Source organism: Myotis brandtii, unplaced genomic scaffold, assembly GCF_000412655.1.
Source record: "Myotis brandtii unplaced genomic scaffold, ASM41265v1 scaffold123, whole genome shotgun sequence".
Classification (NCBI taxonomy): domain Eukaryota; kingdom Metazoa; phylum Chordata; class Mammalia; order Chiroptera; family Vespertilionidae; genus Myotis; species Myotis brandtii.
This window is the reverse complement of record NW_005354291.1, coordinates 3,490,401-3,511,399: the sequence shown is the minus strand read 5'-3', so window position 1 is coordinate 3,511,399 and position 20,999 is coordinate 3,490,401. Positions and strand designations below refer to the sequence as shown.

Here is a 20,999-nt window from a genome sequence, read left to right as displayed (position 1 = left end):
TGGGGGGAACAAACAATTTGCTGGGTGCTTCTGACTTTCCAGATGTCTTAATATTCTCTCACTGAATCCTTACAAAAGCCCTAAGAAGTAAACAGTGATACCATACCATGGGATGCCTGAGGTTTTCATAGAGCCAGTGCCCAGCAGTGTCAAGACTGGAACCCAGGTCTGCCTGACACAAAGGCCTACTGACTCAGTAATGGTAGTGGTGCTCGATAAGTCAACCCATAAGAGCAGCAAAGAGCAAACACGAGGGAAAGTAGAGTTGATGCCTCTACTTTAGAGGTCACCTTGGACATGCCACATTTTTTTCTATGTGGTTTTTGACAAGACTTCCTATTAGCATTATATCTTAACACCAGATGTTCCTTCCCCTCCCACCTTGATAAGACCAGAAACCTGTTCAATTGCAGGATTGTTTAAAAAGTACAGACATGTCCTTGCAGGCTGGCAGTTCAGGACTAGCATTAAATGTGTTGTCATCTTGCATATTTTCCAGAAAGTTGTCTGACATACTCCTAGAGGAACAGAGGTGGCAGCTGGGGAGGAGTACAAAAATAACTTAGATCCCCAATTTTCAAAATTGTTTTCAAAATAAAGATTATTACAGTGTGGTGCCCTCTCGAGTAGGGCAAGATGCTCTTAGAAAATGACCTTTTCACAAAACATTAAACTCTCGGGACTTTTAATTTCCGTACCTTCACAGATGGCCTGTAGGAGCTTTAAGGGCTTTTGCAAGGTTAACTTTCTTGAGTCTGGTTGAGAGGCAGTGTCAATGGTGACAACACTGGGTAAAGGAAGTCAGACAGTCCTTAGGGCAGCGGTTCTCAACCTGTGGGTCGCGACCCCTTTGGGGGTCAAACGACCCTTTCACAGGGGTCGCCTAAGACCATTGGAAAACACATATATAATTACATATTGTTTTTGTGATTAATCACTATGCTTTAATTATGTTCAATTTGTAACAATGAAATTGGGGGTCACCACAACATGAGGAACTATATTAAAGGGTCTCGGCATTAGGAAGGTTGAGAACCACTGCCTTAGGGTCTTGTCAGAGAAGGCTAAAGCTGGGAGAGATTCTAACACTAAAGATCATGTAATGCTGTACACATGAGGCCCAGAAATCAGGATTTTAAAAAGATTCTCAGGTGATTCTAATTTGCAGCCCAGGTTGAGAACCACTGCTCTAGAGCGTAACAGCTATAACTTGGGCAATTTCAGCCCAACTTCCCTTATTTATAATGTGGAAATAAAACTTCAGCCTTACAGTGTTATAAAGATTAAATGAGACGATGCCTGAAAAGTACTTAGTATAATGTCTAACATGGTGCTTAAAAAACAAGAGTCATTATTAGGATGTTCTTTGTACTAAAGGAGAAACTGCACGTTAGAAGATTAACTGTCTAGCACAGGATCTCAAGCCATTTCTCTATTGGGGAATAAGGAGTCTCAACTCAGCTCCATCTAAAACCAGATTGCCTCTAAATAATGTTACCAACACAGGACCAGAAAAGGTCGGTGAAATTTTTAAATGCTCTGTAATTTTTTTTTCATTAATAGAACTGACTTTATAGCCAACTTTTTTCACTTTTCCTGACCTCCACTTCCTTTCGAAACTAACTCTGAATTCCTGTGTGTTTTGTCCCTGCTATTTCTTGGACTGCAAGCTCTTGAATCTTCTTTGCCCTGACATTCTGTCACTGCTATTTCTTTCTCCTGTAGTCTAAAGAAAGCAGGCATAAGAGAGAAAGGTATTGGAGGAATCTTATTTAGGGGAATATTTCCTTGCTAACTATTTAACATGCTGTGTACTAGTATATAGATGTGTCTCTGTAAATAAGATACAGACTGTTGATTTCAGATTTTGAATCACATAAAGAAAAAATCTGCAGTAGCATTTAGAGATCAATTCATTTTAAAGGGCCTATTGAAGAGTGAGTCTTGGGCACTATCCGTAAGCACACCCTCTGAGAAGCAAACTGAGTTAAGATTTCATACTTAGTTCATCAACAAAGAGGATCAGGCAGAAATGCTCATTCCTGGTTTTCCTGTTTGTCTTCATTAGTGGTGCAGCTCAGCCTTGCTTCTTTCTGTCGTCGTCGTTGTCATCGTAGTCATTCTGAGGATTTTTAAAAAATCCAGGTAAATGGGTCAACTTAAAAAAGGGGGGGAGGGTTCGCTTTTCTAATCCATGTCCATTTAGAGCCGAAGAGGCAATTATAGCCGGCTGCTGCTTTAGGCCCTACAGTCTGCGCACTTCACAACTGCCATCCGCATTGTCGGCCAAGGGACACTCACTCATAGCTGAACTTAAAAACTATTCACGTCATTAAAGTCTAAATTTAGAACGAAAGGAAGTCTTAACATACTTTTTACAAGGATGTATTTTTCCCTAGAGTGTTGTTGATGAGGCACGCTAAGTTCTTTACACTAAATATATTTGCTTTTTAGAGATGATTTAATTTATTTAGATGTGCTTTACGTCAAGACAGAAAGATGATGAACAGGACAAAAACTCAACAAAAATAGACTGAATGCCAAAATGATCTTCTTTGAATTTGAGAATGACTACTTGTCTCATACGCCAGTGACTTTCAATTACTAGTTGAATTTACACCTCCTAGAACAGCAGCTTGTTCGTGTCAGGATTTATCTGGCTCTGAGAGAAATGGCAGCTGCAGGAGTGAATCACGGAAACCAGCTCTCAGCGAAGCAGCTGCTGCTGAAGCTCTGCTCCACACATCAATCACTTGCTGATTGTCGCAGCTAGTTCAGTCACATCATCTGCCTGGGTGGTTGATTTTGTGGTTGCCGATATTAGGATTGCAGGATTACTGCTGTCAGAGCGGACTGCGCTAGTTGAAATAACATCATCTTGTGGACCTTCACGTATGAGGAAATCCACGCAATCGTGACAATACAAACATTGGTGAAAGAAGTGATGAAAGGAGCATTCATGCTTAATGCAAAGAGCCTGATTTCCAGCAGAATGATTCCACTCACCTCCATGCTTCTCAAACTGAAATAAATATCGACTGTCCATAATTTGGTATTTTCAAAACCTTTTCCAATCTGTTGTTAAGCAGTTAAAATATTGAACCTAAATATCGTTATTTACTTTTAAGGCTGACAAATTTCATATTGTTGATTTCAGTTCATCAATCTGGACTAAGTATCAATTCTACAAATGCCGTCCCTTCCAGGCTTATGTCATTAACAAAGTTGGAAAAGAATGCCTTCTGATACTTAACAAAGCTCTGCCAAGAACAGTGCGATGGAGAATGTTACTAGAGATTTTCCTCTACCTCAAAATTGGTCCATGAAAGAAAGGTAGATTTTTATAGATAGACTAGAGGCCTGGTGCATGAAATTGGTGCACTGCGGGGGGGGGTGTCCCTCAGCCCAGCCTGCACCCTCTCCAATCTGGGATCCCTCTCACAATCTGGGACTGCTGACTCCCAACCACTCACCTGCCTGATTGACCCTAACTGCTTCTGCCTGCCAGCCTGATCACCCCCTAACCACTTCCCTGTCAGCCTGATCGATGCCTAACTGCTCCCCTGCGGGCCCAATTGCCACCAACTGCCCTCCCCTGCCAGCCCAGTCGCCCCTAACTACCCTCCCCTGACAGCCTGGTCACCCATAACTGCCCTCCCCTGTAGGCCTGGTCACCCCAACTGCCCTCCCCTGCCGGCCTGGTTGCCCACAACTGCCCTCCCCTGCTGGCCATCTTGTGGCTGTGGGCACTGCTATCTTTGAGGGCATGATAGTCAATTAGCATATTTCCTCCCTATTGGCTGTGGGTGCCGCCATCTTTGAGAGTGGGACAGTCAATTAGCATATTCCCTCCTTATTGGCTGTGGGTGCCACCATCTTTGCAATGGCGTGAGGGTCAATTAGCATATTCTCTCTTTATTAGCTAAGATTTTGGATCTGAAGACTGAATATGGTTAAGATGGTAATACTCCCCAAACTGATATACAAATTCAAGCACAAGCCTCAGCAAAATTCTCGACTGCTTTTCTGCAGAAATTGACAAGCTGATTCTAAAATTCAACTGGAATGCACAGAACGTAAAGTAACCAAAGCAATCTTAAATAATAACAAAGCTGGAGGACTCATATGTTTTCTGAACACAGCAGAACCTAGTGGATTGCAACATGCATAAGGAAAGCCCCAGGAAACATGGTGGGTGTATCACGCTTGTATGCACATTCATTGATGTTGAGAACGTGGGCAAGAGCAGAGAAGCCCATGTTGCCTTATGCATTGAAAAGACAATATGATGTGGTGAGAAAAACACTGGGGAGGCTCTCAGAAGACCTGGGCTCTAATTTTGCCTCTGCTCTTCATTGGCAACTCATTCGGATGATGGCATATAGGACCTCAGAAATTAGAGGACTGAGATTAGAGAGTTAAATGTATTCTTCTCCAAGGCCCCATCCAACTCTAGCATTCTATAGATCGGCTCTCTTATATACTAAACCATAGACACAATCATGTCCTCTTTGCTTAGACTTCATGGCCAAGGGAGTTTATTATATGTTTAGAATGGTAATCACTGGAACGCCTAAAAGGCATGAATATTTTGGAATTAAATAAGCATAAGACTAAGTGCTTAGTCTTCTCACTCATCCAGAAATTTGTTTGGCATTTCCAACTCATTTGTCAAGGCAAATTAAAGTAGATGATTAATTTTCATGTTCTTCAGAATATTTTAATATCATGTTGCACAGGATAAATGTTTTTCATTTTTTCTTGTTTGTGCAGCTCTTTCTATTGCTGACTGTCATTCTCTGTGTCTTTCTATGTAAAAGGTCCTTGGTTTTTACTTTTTTCTTTATTTGTGTCTTCTCAAGATAGCATAAGCAGAAATATCTCAGCTAATAGATTTGCCAATTACTTTACTTTTGCATTTACAATTTCCCCTCTTGCTACTTCATTAAATCAATATTAGTCACATACATAGACAACTTTACAGCTAAAAGGTTTGAGACTTGAGTTTACTAAATTAGAAATTCAAATGCTAATTAAGAATGTCTTCCTTCAAAATGTGAAATCCTTGCCATGAGCCTTAGTGATGGGAGAATGATATTCTCCTTCACTAAGTTAAAGCTTATCCCATACTTGTGTGAGGAAATAAATCAAGTACCTATAGATAAATCATATAATATCCAAATGGCCTTGCAGGATGATTTTGTACTTCGTTTGATTTATCAATAGATTCATCATTCCCAATGTTTCCCTGAGGGAAACAGCATGATAAGGGCTCAATATTCCGATGCCAACGATTTTGAAACTATGTACTAACTCTCTGGCTAGAAATTTAAAAATATTCAGATGTATTTTATGTGTGTATATAAAGCCTCAATAATTTTGTTATTTAAACTAATAGAGTAAATAAAATTCTGAGAGGCAGAGATCTTCAAACATCAAGAAAAAATTATTTTAAAGTATTTAGAAGCGCACCCATTTTCATGTAAATAATATGCAAATAAAACATCTTTATTCATTTGAAAAGTCCATCTGGCTTCCATTTGGTAAAGTCTAGCTTTTGTTCATAAAAAATAGTTTTGATTAAAAAATTCAAGCCTACTGTTTAATATTTTTATAAAATGTTAGTTCCATTAGGCCATGATTCTGTTGTACTTAATACTATGTCTCCAGTATCTAGAAGAGTGCCAAGCAGATGGTAAGTAGGTGCTTAATAAAACTTCATCGAATGAATATTAAATAAATTAATAACTGCCATTGTTAATATAAATATCTAGCATTATCAAGTGCCTCAAATGAGCCAGGAACTCATAATTTTGTTGTCTTTTATCCTCAAACAGCTCTATTGGGGAGGAACCAATGTCATCTCCATTTTAAGGATGAAACTAAATTCATAGAGGCTAAGTAAATACCCAAGGTTGCCCATTTAGAAAGTTTGGGGATTTAATCCCAGTTCTCCCTGACTACAGAGCCTGAGCTTAATCCCTGTTTTACAGGAACAATAATAGTATTATTAGTACTAGCAACAATATAGTAATAATAACATTCTCAAGATATTATCCTCAATTCATTGATGAGAAGCTGAAGCTGGGAGTGCTAGGATCAAGATTCAAACTCAGGTGTTGAGTCCAACTCAAACACACTAACCAATTATTACTCCTTCTTATTTTCTGGAGATAAGGATTTTCCTAGAGCTTTGACAAACTAGAACTGATGCTTTCCTGAAACTGCTCCCCAAAGCAGCCTTTTCTCTCTGAGCCTTGCGACTGTGATTTCAATAGCACATCAAAGCAACAAAGACAGAAGGGGCACATATCACCGGGACCGTTTCAATAATGGTTCCTGGATAAGAAATCCATTAATGGTTATCTGATTTATTTTCACTCCATCTCCTCATAGAATAAACCCTCCCATTTGCCTTTAGTAATGTTTGTGCCTTATGGTTCTGAAACTGCACTGTTCATGTTTAATCACATCCAAAGTTGACCAAATCCATTCATGGGAATATCTCCTTAATTCCCACTTCTCTGAGATTACAACATAGCCTTCCTTTATTTTGTGATGAACTGTGAAGAGGCAAAGGCACAATTAGAATGAATGCTGAAGCTTCCCTATTGAAGAGACTCCTGTTTCCTCCAGACACCTTGTCGTCAGTGACCCCCTGGTTCAGATTAAAGGTAAGAAGATGTAGCAGTCAGCCATGGTCCTGAGTCAGGTCTGCTCTTGCCAAGAACATGAGACCCTCCCCTGGCACTAATTTATAAAGAATGCTTCACACAGAGGGCCCCTAGCACTAAGGAACTCAACCTCATTGAATTTCCATAGTGATGTGCACATTACATCATGAGAACAATAACTGTAAGCTTGATGAAAAGGTGAAATGAGTGTACAAATAATGAAGGCAATTAGTGAAACATAAAAGTTGGGTGATTGGATTTATTGCACCTCAAGGGATAATATTTAAGTCATAATCTTAAAGCACTCAGCCAACGCAATATATTTCCTACTCCATTTTAGAGTAATAGGTAGCCAAAAGTTATAAATATCATACATATCATTACTTTTCTGAATTTGTAAATTGAATTTGACTCATCATTTAGTAAGGATCATTCAATTACCATAATTATATAGTAACTAATCCAACTCCCATATGTGCAGATGTTGTCAAGGCATGATAATAAATGACATCACCCAAAACACTTTTGCACATATAATATCTAATATTTTGTCTAATATCCTACTAAGTACTCCAGCATAGCACAAAACCAACGTATTCCAAAAACATTTTGGAGACCTTTAGAAGATAAAAAGTACATAACATTTCTAATTATTCCCAATTAGTAAACTAAGGGTCCTGGCAGGTTTTTCTTTAAAATTTGTCCGAAATATTAAATTTAATTTTAATGCATATCCTAATCAACATTATGTAAAGAGCTTAATCTAGAGATTTGGGACAATAGCAGAGAACTATAATCTATGAGTGTTGTGTTTTTTTTTAAGGTTAACATGTACACCAGCACATGTTGGATATTTGACAAAGCCCTTATCTTTAGTTATGTCCTTTAATTGCTCTAGCAAGAGCTGCATGGTTTCTGCATCTGTGAACCTGTAGTGAGAGGACTTTTATTGGTAGCATAAATGCTTTTAGATGTGGGCAAGAGCCAATGTTTAAATTTAATTACTCCTTCATCTTTCAAAGCTTAGAAACACAAAGCTGAAGAGAGCTCAATAAATATCAATACAGTTTGCTGGAAACACCAATGTAAGAAAGATCCCACGCAGCCCTTGCTTAACTATGATGGAAAAGGAAGCAGCCTGCAGACATCCCCAAAGCAAGAGACAATCCAAATACTTTCTGTAATCATTCTCTCATATATTCCCCTCACTATTCATTCTACACATTGCCCTGAAAACTAAAGCTAAATTAGCTCTAAAATATCACCTTAACATCCATCATTGGTATCAATAAAAAGTAACTATTGACATGAACATAAATCACGATACTAAATTATGAAGAACAGGTTCACTTTGGGTGTAAACAATCACCAACACCTATTGCAAGTCAACTGAATAACCACTCCAGAAAGCAAAACAAAACGAACATAAGCATTTCTGAACATTTGGGTGACCTTTATGAGAGCTTCAAAGAAACAAGTAGCCAAGAGCAGCAATGTTAAACTCACGTTGGATAAAGGGAAAAGCCAAGAGCAACCAATTGAAAGTTTTCATTGTCATTTATTTATTTAACAACCAGGACTGAACAACTAGAAGCTAGTGTGGGGGTAGGTAATGTGGTAAACAAAAAAGACAAGAACCTAAAGCAGCGGTTCTCAACCTGTGGGTCGCGACCCCTTTGGCTGCCGAACGACCCTTTCACAGGGGTCGCCTAAGACCATCCTGCATATCAGATATTTACATTACGATTCATAACAGTAGCAACATTACAGTTATGAAGTAGCAACGAAAATAAATTTATGGTTGGGTCACAACATGAGGAACTGTATTTAAAGGGCCAGAAGGTTGAGAACCACTGACCTAAAGACTAAGGGAGATAATAGAACATATTTTGCAGTTTTCATGAAGGCTATAAAGGGGGTAAGTTGGTTGTTAGAGAATAATGAGAACTCAAGAACAATCTAAATTAGGGGAAGAGTTCAGAGACAGCCTCTCTGAAGAGGTGAACCCAGTCAAGCTATATGTGGCAAATATATTGTGTGCCTTGGAGCAAACATATGGATCACCGGTGACCTTGTCTTCGTTGATAAATGATTTTTTACCCACATGCCATTTCTACCTCTACATTCTCAATATCACATCTTACAATGTTGGGATGCTCTTGCTTCCCTTCTCTTCCACCAGCAAGAGTCCCAACTTCTCCATCAGCCTCCTTGCTCCCTCGTTCCTCCCAGCTGGGCTTCTGGTTGGCGGGCTGCATGTCTACAGCTGTAACTCGGTGGTCCTGCTACATCATGTGGCCAGGGTCAGAGGAGTGAGACCAGCCAGCTGACACACTGATCTCAGCACTGACAAATCAGTTTGTCTAAGAAGCTTTCCGTGATGTTATAGGAACAATTTCTTGCCACAATAGCTAGGCAAATTTATTTTTCTCAAATTCAAGTACTATATTTAAAATATATTTAAGTAAACAAATTTCATTCAATTCCCTATGAACTGATACTTGCCAATTATTCAAAAACTAGAGGCCTGTTGCACGAAAAGATTCGTGCAATAGGCCTTCCCTTCCCCTGGCGGCCGGCACCGGTTTTCCTCCGGCACCCGGGACCCAGGCCTTCGCTCCAGCCGGAGCCGCCTTCACAGCCCTCGCTGCTCTGGCCAGAGCTGCCTTCAGTCTTCGCTCGAATGCTTCGTGCCTACATATGCAAATTAACCGCCATCTTTGTTGGCGGTTAATTCGCATATCTTGCTGATTAGCCAATGGGAGGCGTAGCAAAGGTACGGTAGATTACCATGTTTGTCTATTATTAGATAGGATATGCTTAAACCAAAGGACTTGAATGCATGCATATTAGCATAACCAATGGACACAGACACTGGGGCGGTGGTGGCTTGCCTGGGGTGGGAATGGCTGGGGGGAAGGGGTCAATTGGGGGGGAAAAAAGACATATGTAAAACTTTAGACAATTAAAAAAATAAATTTTAAAAAAAGGCAAAAGAAAAAGTTGTAGTGTTTGGTTTACCGAAAACAAAAATGAGATTTATGCTATTGTTGCTATTTTCAAAAAGATCATTTAAAGTTTGATGATATGATTTCTACAACACAATATTCTTTTATGCAACAGGCTTACTGGATCTGTTATTTAATGGCGATAGGCCTTACACTGGTCAGATTCTGCTGGCACAGACAATAGCTCAATAAACAATTGTTTTTAGGTATAAAATTTGCAGGTGCTAAACCTGAAATTCCTAGTTAAAAAGAAAGAAAAAAAAACAATTCCTAAGAATATTACAAACCCAGGCAAACAAAAAACTCACAATGCCATATAAGATAAATTACTATCAAGGGAAGAAAAAAAAATATAATACTATTGTCATTGAGCTCAAATTTTGCAATTTCAAGCACCTTCTTTAGTTTCTAAGTTTCAAAGCCTTATAGCTGGACAGAACATAAATGTTTCTCAGTGTTTTATAAATAGAAGAGTAAAACCTAAAATGACTATTTTCCTATGAATTTTCTTATAACAGTTATCCAATTTTTTTAAAAAATTAAGTGACTTTTGTTAGCACTATAAGTAGTAAGTTTATGCTTTCAAACAATCCACATTACCCCCCTCCCCCATAACACTCATGACAATTAGCAGCTATTTCTATGTTTAGTATGTCTGTCTTCCCTACTAGACTATTACCAGTAACTCCCATGACAGCAAGTACCATGTCCATTTTGGTTCCATATCCTCAGATCTTCAGGATTAGAGCTTGGGAAAGCCTGGGAGAGGCAACAGAAGGAATTTGGCCTCAGGCACCAAGATTATTTGGTCTAAAATAAGACAGAGGTGATCACAAATGGAAGCTGGGAAAGGCACCTAGTGGAAGAGGGAGGTGCTGATTGTCAGAGATTAACTATTGGATTGGTCAGTTTAATGTGTCAGCTCAGCTAGGCTCTAGTCCCCAGTTATTCAAACAGTAATCTAGATGATGCTGTAAAAAAATTTTTTTTAAATATATTTTATTGATTTTTTTACAGAGAGGGAAGGGAGAGAGAGAGAGAGAGTTAGAAACATCAATGAGAGAGAAACATTGATCAGCTGCCTCCTGCACATCCCCTACTGGGGATGTGCCTGCAACCCAGGTACATGCCCTGGACCGGAATTGAACCTGGGACCCTTCAGTCCACAGGCCGACGCTCTATCCACTGAGCCAAACCGGTTTCGGCTGTAAAAAAATGTTATAGATGTGATGAACATCTATAATTAATTGGTTTAAATAGGGGAGATTATCCTCAATAATCTGGGTGGGCCTAACCCAATCAGTTGAAAGAACAGAACAGTGGTTTCCCTGAGGAAGAAGAAATTTCACCTATCAACTGTGGCTTCAGTTACTGCCAGAATTTTCCCATCCTGCCCACCTGTCCTATGGATTTTGGACTTGCCTAACCAGCCTCCATAATCACATAAACCATCATCATGTCATCTCTTCCTTGGCCTGTTCCTCCTAACCATGCTGTAGAAGAAGGGAACTAAAACAATGAGCTCAGGGCTTGAAATTCTCAGTTCAAGCTCCATATACATGGCTGAAAGCTTCTATGTCCAACTAGAAAGAAACCTGTATTTCCTGTAGCTGCAGGATTGAGATTTCAAACGCCAAAACTTATCCTCTAAATTTTTGAATTACAACACAAACTGAATTCCCAATCTTGCAGAACAGCTTCCGTTAAAGTGAGGGCATTGGGTGGGAAAGAATTGGATCAGAAAATTGGAATAGAGACTTCTGAAAAATCCCAAAGAAGCTGAAGATATCAAACCACTAAATTCTTCTTAGTCATCTTTGCCAGTAAAAGGCACCTTTTCACTTCTGTCTGAGGAGGTCAAGCCCTACTTTGCCTGAAGAACCTGTACTAGCCTCTCCCTACCTTGAAAGACAATGCTGAGTCTCCTTGGGAGCGAACAGGGCCACCTCTCTTTGCTTTTAGAATTACAGCTGGACTCTGTCTAGTAGACCCCAAAGGGTGAGGTACATAGTCCATGAGGAAGTGTGCTAAATGTCAGAACACCTGCATAGTTTTTCCAATTTATACAGACAGAAACCTATCTGGGGAATCAGTGTGTACATGGATAGTAAGGGTGTTGGATCATTGTGGAAGTCAAAATGCCAAAACTGAGCACCTTGGTATACTGTAAAATAGATGCTAAAGTGGCTTTATCATGTTAAACCTGTTCACCTACCTCTGGAGTACCTACCCTGAAAGAAATGAATTTGTGAAGAGAGCCCCAGCATCCTTGAGGAACTCTGTGGTCACACTTCTCTACAGATCAGAAATTGCAGTAAAAAACGCTGCCATTGAACTTGGATTTCTGAATGCAATGGGGATAACTGGATGCCAGGGTGGCAGGGGCAAGTTGCAGCCCTTATTCACCAAAGACAAGGTAGATGTGGTTACTATAATGGACAGCCAAGCCAAAGCAATAATCAGAATAGTCTGACTTGCAAAGAGAGACCAAGAATATGGCTACTTGATTGTGGTGTCCCTAGAAAATAGATGGGCAATTTTCAAAGACAAGGTAGATGTGGTTACTATAATGGACAGCCGAGCCAAAGCAATAATCAGAATAATCTGACTTGCAAAGAGAGACCAAGGGTATGGCTAGTTGATTATGGTGTCCCTAGAAAATAAATAGATGGGCAATTTAAAAAATTCTTACTTGATCTGTATAAGCATATGAGTTCTGGGACAAGTGAACAGATGCCTATTTTGATGATCAAAACAGAGTCACAACCTCTCAGTCAATTCATAGTCCTGACCTACTTTATAGACCGAGAGCCCCTTAAATGAAGGGAAAGCTGGCTCCTTTGAAAACCTGCTATACTGTCAAAAATTCACATTGTTGACCTTTCTCCTAGCCGTCTCCAAAAGAGCCTGTAACAACTATTTACTAAGGTAACTATGCATTGGGGAAAGGAAAATTATCAAAGTGGCCCAAATGTCCATGGCCCCTTCTACTATATTGCCTTCTATCAGCCCATACCTATTGCCTCATGGGGAGTTCCCTAAAACTAGTTGATGGAGGAAGAGAAAACTTGAGCCTCGTTCTGTACAATGTGTGGGCACCCCCTGAAAGTGGACAGTTGTTGCATGCCAGCCCCTTTGTCATACATCCTGGAGGACAATGGTGAAGGGAAACCCTCCCAGGGAGCAGAACTTTGAACAGTGATTCTAGGTATTCATTTGACTGGGGAGAGAAATGGCCAGAGGTACAAAACTGTACTAACTGACAGGCTGTGGCTAATGACATGACTGGATAGTAATTTGGGAAGAAAATAATTGGAAAATTGGTGAAAAGAAAATTTGGGACGAGGTATATGAATAGACCACTTTTTTTTATTTTATTATTGTCTAAGGTTTTACATACATTTCCTTTTTCCCCCGATTGACCCTCCTCCACTCCCCCTCACCCATTCCCACCCCGGGAAAGCCCCCACCACCCCAGTGTCTGTGTCCATTGGTTATGCTAATATGCATGCATACAAGCCCTTTGGTTGCTCTCTAACCCCCCCACCTCCCTACCATTTGTCTCTGGATCTATTCTTGTTCATCAGTTTATGTTGATCATTATATCCCACATATGAGTGAGACCATGTGATATTTATCTTTCTCCGACTGGCTTATTTAGCTTAGCATAATGCTCTCCAGGTCCATCCATGCTGTTGCAAATGGTAAAAGTTCCTTCTTTTTTATAGCGGCGTAGTATTCCACTGTGTAGATGTGACTAGACCACTCTTAGTGGGCAAAGAACATAAACATATATGTGTCCTATGTGGATGCTCACCAAACGGTCACCTCAGCACAGGAGGATTTTAATGGTGAAATGGATAGGACGACCTATTTTGTGCAAACTGTGCCTTTTCCCCAGACACTGCTGTCATTGCCCAATGGGCATATGAATAATAGTCATCAAGGCCGAGGTAAAGATCATTCGTGGGCTCAATAACGCTGAATTCCTCTCATCAAGGTGGACCTGGCCACAGCCACCGCTGAGTGCACAATCTGCTAGCAGCAGATACAACACTGAGTTCCCAATATGGCACACGGATGATCAGCCAGCTATCTGGTGGCAGACTGATTATACTGGACTGCTTCCATCACAGAAAGGGAAAAGTTTTATTCGTATTGCAACAGACACTCTGGATATCAATTTTCTTTACTGCTGCCAAAACTACCATCCATACATTTACAGAATGCCTTATTCATCATCATGGTATTCCACACAGCATTGCCTCTGATCAAAGGGCTCACTTCGCACCAAATTAAGTCAGTGCTCATTCCCTGGGATTACCATGTTCTCCAACTCCCTCCAAAATGGGCCTCTGAATATCAGGCCCCAGCCCCAGCCCCAACCCTGGACTCCCACTATCTGTGATCAGACTCTCTGTTTATCTGCCTGGATATCTAGTGCCTGCTTCCAGACTCTGTGTCACCAGGGCCTACCCACAAGCTGGGACACCATCTGTTACACCTTGCTGGCTTTCCTGGATTCCTACCCCCTGCCTGTCAGGACTGCCTCCTCCTGTTGCCGTCATCATTCTCTCTAAATAATAAGCCCACTATCTTGGCTGGACTTTCTCCCATCAGCGGATATGAGTTCCAGTTTCAATGGTCTCTTTCACGCTGGTGGGCATGTCCTGTCTTTGACAAACAAACGAATCCATCCATCTACCACCAATCTCTTATTCTGAAGTAAGACTGCTATATGGCCTACAAAATATTTCAACTTAACAGGTATCAAGCTCGATTAAAAGAGACTGTGGATTGTTTCACAAAGAGTTATGGGTGTGTGACAAGACAAAAAGATAGAAGTCATGTACCAACCTGTTCTAAAGAAAACTGATAAACAGTGAAATATTTTCACTGATACCACAGAGGTGAAAAGCAATCATCACATTGTTTTCCAAATAGACTGTTATCCAATAGAATATTTATAAAGACAGAAATTGAAAAATGAAATAAGTGACATTAACCCTTTAGAAGGTAAAGAAAATGTCCACACAATGTGAAAACAAGTTCTAAGCCCAGTTACAGGGGCTCTCGCATCTACACAACTATGAGATACTGTATATAGATTTTTGCCTAGATTTCAAAGCAATTTTTTAGTTACACATGGACCTTAAGTTAAAACAAATGACAAAAAATTATCGATGGTTAAACACATAGCCACTACCACTCTACATAAAAACAATGTCCTCACCAGCATGTTTAGTAAGTTAAAGGTGTGTTCAAAACAAAGGCAAGAAACAGAAACTTAAAATAATGGAATCTTCAAAGTGGACTCTTAGAGACATCAAATCCAATGAAATCCAATTACGTTAAAGTTTTATTAAATAGTCATATAGGCACTATGCTAAGTACTTCACAAATAGAGACTGATTTAATCTTCTTAATAACTTTATAAGGTAGGTACTATTGTCAGTTCTATTTTACAGATGGGAACCTGGAGACAGAGAGGTGAGGTAATTTGCCTGAGGACCAACAGCTAATAAATGGCCCTTATTAAACAGCTGGTAAGTGGGACTCAAATTTGGCAATCAGTGATTCGATCCAGTGCATCGTTCTGTACCTCTGAATGACTTCATAAGACTCATGTAGCTAGATGGTAGCGAAGCAAGGTATAGAACAGAGATTAAACTTACATCGTTCAGTGCTCTTTCAACAAAATCTTTTGTGTCATTTAAACATTCACCTCGTGTCAGAAAGACTACAAACGCCCATATAATGGGCTAGTAAACTGCCATAAGAGAAACAGTCAAAGAACTATTATAGTGTACTTGTTGAAATTACAAAGTGATGTGATGTGATTACGCTATGCTATGCATTTAAATACTCAAGCACCACAAACTAACATAAAGGATAATTTTAAGTGAAGTGGCTCATTTTCAGTGACCCCCTAGCAGTCAGCTCACAAAGTGAAGCCATGTTGCACATGGCACACAAGTAACATACAACCACGAACTAAACGAAACCAAAGAGGAGCCTTCACAGACGGACAATGTTTATATGACTTTGAGGGACATCGTCCTTTCGGCCACCCTGCAGCAGCCAGGTCTCCGCATATGGAATTGTTATACACGGATGGCTTTAATAATAATCAGCGGCTAAAGTATTCATGATGTCTTTCGGAAATGTAAAGATGCACCATCAGAGACAAATAACAAAAATCAGCTCATGTGCAGCTTTTGGACAATGGTTTCATCTTTTCAAATGTTATATTCTTGACTTTTAGGGTTGTGTTTAAAATAACCACAAGCACTTATACTCCCCCACCAATGGATTTTTATTTTTTATGACTATAGTTACAATTTCTATGCTATGTACAATGTAGAATAAAAGGTTGACATCAATCAAAAATAGCATGTGTTCTCAACCCTCTGTACATTAGGATTTTACAGGCTGAATTTATTTGAAAATTAATAAAATTACCCAATTTTATAAGTACATAATTAGGTACTTGATACTTAACACATGTTAAATCTTTACTTTCAATGTATTATTTATCTTACATAGAGTACTTTAGCAATTATATTATATTTCCAGCAGGTAGTCAAGAATACTGGTTTCGTTTATCTTATAAATGTATAAAACAACTTTAAAAAATAATAACAAAATTGAAATTAGTGAAATTTAAAAATTATTTGCAAGACTTTTGATCCTAGGAGTTGTATTAGAAATTTAAAATAAAAATGAAATGACTGATTTGTCCTAACTCCATGTACTATAAATGACATAATTACAATATCACCCTACTATGAAAAACACCTGAGACTGGGCCTGGGACAGGAAACTGCAGACCTGAGTTGGAACCAAAACCCCTGGTTAATTAATGAGTCAGTTCTCTGTCTCCCATACAATCTTGGCACACCCAAACCTTGCAGAAACAGATATGCCACATTCATTAGCTAGCCAGCTGTTATCAAGACAACTAGGGCAAAGCTAAGCTGACAAATAAGTGGAAAAAAGATGACTTCTGATCACCAAGGAAACCTGACTTACCTGGCCACACTTTGCTACCTATTGCAACAAATGGGACTTTATCCAGTGGAAAGAGACAGTAATTAGATTTTTCTGAGCAGGGAGAAAGCAAGCATAAGGAAAAAAAATGGATTAAAACCATACTGTAACTAGCCATTCTGAAGGCAGGATATTAGGCATTTCCTTGATGAGGTAGCCTTAAGAATCCATTATCTTACTTCTCTACATATATATATATTTTAGTATTTTATTTGGGGGGGCATTTAAATATTTTATTTAATTGTTGATAGTATTACAGATATCTCCCATTTTTCCCCCTTTACCCCCTCCTCCTAGCTGCTACCTCCCCCCAAACCAGGTCTTCACTACCCTACTGCTCATGTCCATGGGCTATGCACATTCTGCATCGTTTTTAAACATAAGAAACAGCATGATGAAAAGAACAATGGGCTGGAAAGGTATATATCTTCTGGATGTTACCACAAGCAATTGTTTGCTTTGGAGACTGGGGCTGAGTATTTCAAGGACTGCATTAAACCAACTGTGCTGCTCAGAAAGTCATTTCCCTCCCACAACCCTGTTTTTTTCAGATGCAGGCTAATCCTCCATTGTGACTTCCTGGGAGAGTCCTAGTTTACTTACATTTTCCCAACTTCCCATTTGGCTTAGTTTTTGTCATTTTCAAAAGTTCTCAGTGTTGACAATACATAAAGACATAAATTAGAAGGATGTTTTCTCCTAACTCTTCCAGCAATAACATCCTGTCATCCATGATCACCAGATGTGAATAGCAAATGTCTTATCAAGGAAAACAGACATTTCACCAGGGAGAACAGAGCTGTAACTATATATAACTATGCAGATCTCAAAAACATTGTGTTTCTAAAAAGCAATGTGGTATTATTTTTGTAAAATTTAAAAACACAACCAGGACTAAATATTCAAATGATTGCATAAATACATGGGCAAAAGTATAAAATGGATTGGAACAATATACACTAATTTATAGATGCTTCTGAAAGGAGACTTAACTAATTGTAGGATTTTGTTACTTTAAAAGTATTTTAAGTCAATTCTGAGAGGTGGGAGTTGATTTTATTCTTTGTTCTTCTCTGTCTTGTTTAAATGTCTAAAATATAAATACTATAATATAAAACAGAACATGGACCAGTGAATCAAAGAGAAGGTGGAGCTAATCAAGAAAGACCTGGGAAAGTGAACAGAGTATGGAAATGGCTCATTTATTGCAGCTGGTAAACACAACTTGCAGTCTACCAGTCTTTTGAGTTGATGTTACAGGCAATCACAAATTGTTTCATTGGCTTGTGTTGGCATAACCAGGCTATAGCACAACCACCTTTTGGCTTTCTTAATGGCTAATTCAAATTCTTCAATGGTCAATACCAACAACATGACTAAAACACAGAAACTGATTGCAACACAGATACTTAGTTACAGCCAAAGCCCCAGCAACTCAAATTCATCCAAGTGCATGAGCCGGCTTTCTTTGAACAGGCCATTGCACACTGTCCCATATCCTTTCTGGTACAACAAATGGAGGGTGACAATATAGGTCCCTTAGCATAATTCAAAGAGTTACAGACTGAGCTGAAAAGGGAATCTTTCCAACAACAGAACAAATAAGCAAATACTAACAAAATGCAACAATTGGCCCAAATTGTTTTGGGGTTGTTAAATATATTTTTATTGATTTCAGAAATGAAGGGAAAGAGAGAGATAGAAACACTAATGATGAGAATCATTGATTGGATGCCTCCTGCACCCCTGCAACACTCCATTGGGGATCCAGCCCACAATCTGTGCACATGCCCTGACCGGGAATTGAACCGTGACCTTCTGGTTCATAGGTTGACCCTCAACCACTGAGCCACGCCGGTCTGGCGGCCCAATTTGCTTTTTAATGTCATGCGCTTACTATCTCTCACTGCACATTTTAGAAAGATTTTGTTTTTACAAACCCCAGGACAGGGAGAGAGGGACTTACTACATTAATGGGTATCATTTTAACTTTCTGGATTGTTTGAGGCAGTCTAAGTGTTTCCCAAGACAAGACTCCAGGTCCCCATAACAGTCCCATTTATTGCATGCCTAGTATAGGCTAAACATTTTAAATTAGTTCATTTACACTCATTATTTTATTCAGTTCTCACTACAGTCCTGTGAGACATATACTATTACTATCCCCATTTCTCTGATGTAGGGACTAAGACACAGAGATGAGAAAGTTGGCCAAGGTCCAGGAGTGAAGGGCAAAGCTGGTCGGCTTGACTCCATAGCAGCCTGAGAGTCCTTCAATATATTGTCATCAGGGGAGTCCTTCCCATTAATGAGCTCAATAACATTTCTTGCAACCTTTGTCCTCAGGGATGAGTTCATTACCAACCTTCCATCCTCAACCTGTCACCACCCCATAGGCAAATCCCCTGTGCCACACTCCTTCCTAGTGGGACCAAGCTTCTGGAACCATCTCTGTTACCAGGGGTAGCTTCTTATAATTACAGGCAGCCATTTCTTTGATTAAATAAAAATGTGTCTTCCTCTCATTCCCATCCACTCAACCAAGCTTTGCCTTCTCAATCACACAGAACAGATGATAGTCCTCATATAATTGAACAAAGTTAACATGTCATCCCTAAGATTTCCCCAGGTACTAACCATCAGTCAGTCACTCCTGACATGATGCTCTTAGTCCCTCACAGACCTGTAGTCAGTTTTTTTCTTGGTCAGCATCTCCAGTTCACAAACCCTGGGTTAGCGCAAAGCATCTACACTCCATATCCTCAGTGCTCCGAAAGGTGCCGGCACAGGGTAAATGGGGTAAGGGCTCAATAAATACTGAATAAAGGAATGAGAGTTTGCAGACACTGTGAACATTAAATGGAGATTATATTGTGATCACTACCAATTAGTGCTAAACTGTCAATGACCACCTCCATTCTTTGTATATATTTTTTCCTCTCCTTTGCAAGGGTTGTCTGTTCTGCTCTTTTGTTTGTTGGTTGTTTTCTTTGTTTTGTCACCCATTTTACCCTCCAGAACTCACCACTTTCAAATAGTTCTTTAACAGTCTTCAAAAAGTGACAGCCAGGCTAGCATGAAAATTAACAAGATTTATTTCTTGATCTCTAGGTTTGTGCTTGTTTGATTTTGTTATACTTATTTAACACAAAATGTCTAAGCCTCTCTTTTGCTTTTATTACTCATGAGAAGAAAACATTTTATGCATTTCTTTTGGCTACATCTAGGCCTTTTTTCTGAGGATGGTCAATAATATATAAACTAAATATATATCTATGCACAAACAAAGAGTCATGCTTAAACCAGTATTTGTTTGGGGGGGGAGGGGTTGAAGCTAGGATCTAAACTCTATAATAATATTTATTATTATTTAGATTCAGGCATTTTCAGGCATGTCTCATGGGCCAGCAGGATAGATCTGCCGAGGATATAACTTCATGAATTCTTATAAAAAGAGCATTGATGATGGCTGTTAGCCAACACCCAAGACCAAGACCTCTAAGTTTCCTGATAAAATGCCACCTAAATTATTAACAGTCCTAGTCCTTGTGTCAGAGAGGGAAGAACCTCTTTAGAGTTGATGGGTAAAGAGAGTGGAAGAAACAAACCTGATCCAAGGACAATGGTCAGGTTGGAAAGGAGGGGAAACGTGGCGGAATGCAGAACATTGGGCAATTTGATCGTGGAAACTAAAGGGCACCACAGCTGAGACAGAGGCAGGGTTGGGGATGGTCCATGTCAGCCGAGGGACCACTAGCAGAAAGACCTGGAGCAGAGTGAGGGGCCTCAGGAGGAACAGCAGTGGCCACGAATCAACCCATTGCCAATGGACACGGAGACAGAATGGATATAAACCAGAAGACTAGGAAGTTCATGGGCCTGCTGGTTACTCTTTTCATGAGCTATTTTGGGACTTGGAGTCTTGTAAATTTTCCTACTAGAATCCAAGAGAAAAAAAAAATCACTGTTTTGTTAGTGTTCATGTGAATTGATTGTCAAAGTCCAGGCTGATATCACACACACACAAAAAAACCACCTTTTCCTCTTCATTTCATTGTTCATTGATCATAATACATTTTCCTGCCCCACTTGTTCTGGGGTCCCAGCATTAGAAAAGCAGAGCTACGCTGGAGGGAGATTAAGAAAACAATCTTTCCTGCACCATACTCTACCTTAGAACGGGAAACACTTCTCTCCAAATGCTATCATTGTGGCACTCCTCTCCAAGTATCCACTGCATAATTGAAGACAGAAAACTGGAATTATT

General features: G+C 39.6%; 1 protein-coding gene across 1 annotated transcript in view; it reads right to left on the bottom strand.

Moving 5' to 3' along the window:
- The window catches only part of PKIB (protein kinase (cAMP-dependent, catalytic) inhibitor beta), a 65,989-nt gene extending 45,028 nt beyond the window's left edge, over window positions 1–20,961 (bottom strand). The window contains exon 1 of the mRNA XM_014533761.1: window positions 20,905–20,961. The gene's annotated coding sequence lies outside the window, so the exon portion shown is untranslated. The remainder of the gene's footprint in view (window positions 1–20,904) is intronic.
- Between the last annotated feature and the right edge of the window lie 38 nt (window positions 20,962–20,999).